Consider the following 4,425-nt stretch of genomic DNA (forward strand, 5'->3'; position numbering starts at 1 on the left):
AGAGACAGAGAGAGACAGAGAGACAGAGAGAGAGACAGAGAGAGACAGAGAGACAGAGAGACAGAGAGACAGAGAGACAGAGAGACAGAGAGACAGAGACAGATCTCCCAGAACAGAATGTGGAAAAATGAAACTCAAGGGCAGAGAATATGTTTGTGTGGCTCTCAGGGGTACAGAATGGAAGCTGTGAGGTACATACTCAGTATCCATTCTCTGAATCAGTAAACACATAGGCCTGGCATCTAGCTGAATGTGTGAATAAGGTGTGTTTATCCTCAAAGAAAGTCGTAGGCGAATTAGGAGAAACAAGAGGGTTTGGTCCAATTTAAGATATCCAAATGGAGAGTCTCATCTTTATAATGTACAAGTATGATCAAAGAAAACCTTCTCCCACTGCCTATAAGCTTCTAATTTGGTCTGTCTTTATTAAATATCTTATTAAAAATTATAGAATTAAAACATGCCAAGTGGACTGTGGAGGTGGCACAGCTGTTAAAGGCAAAGCTCACAAGCAAAAGCTTAGAGAAATAAAATTAAGACAAAGAGAGGCAACTTTTTAGAGTATGTGGTTTAAAATAAATGCTCTAAGACAGTGACCCTCTGTATTTTTTATATTCTTAGTTAAAAGATATAGCTAAACACACAGAGCAATACTGTATATGTAAAATAAGGAAATCGAACTGCCTTAATATCATTGAGAACATAGCAGGCATCACAAGTGGTTTACAAGTTTCTCTTTATCAAATACTGAGACTTTTTTCATTGAGTTCAAGTATTCTAAGAATAAATCTAGTGTATAATTTTTCCCTTGTATATTTGAGTATTTTTCAAGGCTTCAACCTTTTGTGTTGGATAAAATGGTTTAAAGTTATTTTCTTATACTTCAATATTTCTATATGATAAAATAATTTAACCTTTAATCAATCAATGATGTACAAGTTAAAAAGCTCAATTTTATTTTCAGTCCATACATCCAATGAGGTCTGTACACCCAATGAGGTCCATACATCCAATGAAGTCCATACATCCAATGAGGTCCATACATCCAATGAGGCAAATACATGCCCTTCTAATCTAGTTTTGTCTCTGCATAATTAACATACACCTCACTAGCAAACTCAAATGTAATTGCTGTACGTTATTAGGTCCTCTTTGGTGAAAATATAGATATTCAATATATAGAGATTAATGAATATCATTAGTCATTCTTACTCTTGACTCTTCATTTGTTTTTGCTTATTTATTTGTCTTAGTTTTTGGTTTTAGTTTTTTTGATACAAGATCTAAGAACCCTTGGCTGTCCTGAAACTCACTATGTCTAACAGGTTGGTCCTTAATTCATGGAAATCCACCTTTCCTCTGCCTCCTGAGTGCTGAATTAAAGGTGCAAACCATCATACTCTCACTATTTCTAGAATTTGAATAAGTTATATTTAACTTTTCACTGAAATATGTATCTTAGACCTCTTAGAGAAAGGGTCACAGCTTTATGCCCAATTATTCTCTACTTGACATTGGATTATGTATATTTCTGATTGAGTCTTGCTGACTAAAGGCCACAGAACTCTGCTTTAGAACTGTGCTATGTCTACTTTCAGAGGATATTCTATACAGGTTATTGTCAAGGTATCTAACAACGTAAAAGACCTTGGCTCTGCCTGAGTCTACAGAACAAGTTTTGTTCCTGATTTACTAACAAGCATTATTCTAATAAGTATATGGATCTATGCTATTTCATTATAACCTAGTAGTGAGGTTGAATATGAGACGCTATCTAGGAACTATCTACAAGTAAACTGAACTTCTTGGTTGCTTGTCTTTCCTTAACCACCACCCCCCACCACCCCCACCACCCATAATTTCTTCAACTTTGCTTCCTTCTGTTGAATTCTATGATTTTTTTTGTAATAATAAAGTACACCACAGACTATTGGAATCACACACAAATATATTTTTTGGGAGAAATTTTGGTAATGAAACTATTTTCTGAACTTATCTGTATCCTAAATATTCCTTGCTTCTTTCAAAAGAACAGCATCAAAATTAATCCACAAATCTACACAATTACACATGCTTACTTTATGGTACAAACTCATGGCCAGTAAATTTGAGTGAAACATGAATATCCTGGTTGAGGTTTTGAAATGCAGACGGAGACCAAAGGGTAAAGCTGCCTCATGAGAAAGGCTCAAAATACAAGGAAGCAAGTTATAATTAAATTTTACAGCAGTATTTTAAGAGGACAGACAAGATAGTACATTTAATTCCCTTTTTTATTGCCAGCAGTTGAATCTATAGTTTAAATATTGAGTATATTCATCTTTTTAACAGTGGACTATTTTGGCTTGTTTCTACCCCAATTCAAAAGCAAGCAGAGAGCACAGCATGATAATCAGGTCAATTATATTTTAGCAGAGAGTTGGGAAAGACTATACTTCAACACTTCAGCATGATCCTGGACAGCAGAGGCAAATGCCAGCTTTCACACAAAGTAGACAGTAGTACCGAATAATTTGTTCATCAAGAATCTTTCTCATGTGTTTCCATCTCTCAAGTGGAAAGTACTACAGCACTAGTCAAAACTTGTCAGGAAAGTCAAGCATCGGAATCAGACCAATGACAAATTGTCCACAGCAGCTAAGTTCTACATATAACCCAAGTAAAACACAGTTGGCCAACAATCCATATTTTTACTTTTTAAATCTCACTTGCTTAGAATATAGTTTATATAGATTATCTTTATATGAACTATATACATTTTTCATTTTGTTGGATAAGAAGGTAGGCATAAACTTTTACACACCAAAACACATGTAAAATCAAATATCACCAACTTACTTAAATTCAAAATGTGAATCAGATACATAATTGTTTCCCCCAAGAAATCTAATATTGCTTAGAATGACTTAGAATAAAATTTTAATTTTTTTCCATTTTTATTTCCTTTCCACTGTAATATGAATTATCCCAAGCTTATAAGAACACCAATGCTGAGCCATCAACACAAAATTAATGTAGAATAAGAGAAAACCAGATAATCACCACCACCTACTTTCTACTCCCCACCATGAGCAACAATAACTAGCACTAAAAATTAGCATAGTCAATCTGGAACAAGCCCACCATGGTTCCAACACCGCATGAAATCTATGTTGTACTTAGTTTCCTGGGGAGCAACCATACCATATAAAACTTCTCTTTAGTTTTTAATAAGCACATATCAGCCATTTCTCACAATCAGAAATGAAAAAGAAAACAAGACTTGTCTTATCTTGCCTCTGACGTTGAAAATATAAAAAATGAAGAGAGCAGAAAGTTGCAAAAGCCAAAATGGACACATAAGGAGTTTTTTGTTTGTTTGTTTCGAACATTCTACTTTCTGGATATTGATAACATTTGGATATACACAATCACAAAGTGGTTGTCATTAGCCATGTGTCATCACTGAACGATTGAAATGAAGCTAATTCAAATGAGAGGCGTTTTAAGTATAAAATATACATCAGATTATAAAGACTTGAATTGATAAATTATCCCATTCATACTTTTATAGTGATTATTTGTCTAAGTGGTAATGTTATAGGTGTACTGAGTTAAACATAATATATTTAAATGATTTTAATTGCCTCTTTTCACTTTGTTTGAATGCAATCAGTAAAATTGTAAATTACAGATGTGGATTACTTTGTCTTTCTATATGTGAGTCATGAGGTAGACCATAGCCTTACTATGGTAATAAACATTACAGAAAACTCTAATTCTACTAGTTGCGCTAGTAGTTTCACATTACACGACATGAAAAGGCTTTATAAGCATATCCCCTACTGAGCATCATTGTCCTCCATAGCCAAATGAGAGGAATAATTCTAGAAATTACGGTGTGAGATGCGATGGGATATAAGCATTTTATATATATATAAAGTTTGTTTTTGTTTTTGTTTTTTTTTAAGTAGTGGGCTCAAACACATTCTGTCTTGTTTTGTTTTCCCTGGTTCCTAGGCTCAGTTTACGATTCCTACTTCTGAGGGAAGCACTACTCCTGCCTGGAGAAGCTCAAAGACAGCCAGCTAAGAAACTGGGAATGGGGAATTGTGAGCAAGGAGGATCTGAAGCCCAGCACAATGGGAAGATCAGAACTGGAGGGATGGCATGGTAACATAGCTTTCACAGCCTCCCTCCTTCCTTCTCTGCTTCCTTCTCCCTAATGTCCTCCAACTATCCTCTCCACCTGGGCTGAGACTCATGTTCACCACATCTTTGAATTGCAGGCACAATAGGACCCAGGAAAAGTAATTTGAAGCTGGATTTCCTAAAATCTTGTACAGGGCAGTTCAGTAAAGACAATCATTTATGGAAGGAAATGTGGGGTGTGTGTGTGTGTATGTGTATGTATGTGTGTGTGTGTGTGTGTGTGTGTGTGTGTGT

The 4,425-nt window shown here is 35.2% G+C and overlaps 1 protein-coding gene across 4 annotated transcripts in view; it reads right to left on the reverse strand.

Annotated features, from left to right (window-relative positions):
- The window catches only part of Adgrb3 (adhesion G protein-coupled receptor B3), a 724,234-nt gene that overhangs the window by 136,556 nt on the left and 583,253 nt on the right, over positions 1-4,425 (reverse strand). The gene's annotated exons all lie outside the window — the stretch shown is intronic.

The sequence above is a fragment of the Mus caroli genome, chromosome 1 (assembly GCF_900094665.2).
Source record: "Mus caroli chromosome 1, CAROLI_EIJ_v1.1, whole genome shotgun sequence".
Taxonomy (NCBI): Eukaryota; Metazoa; Chordata; class Mammalia; order Rodentia; family Muridae; genus Mus; species Mus caroli.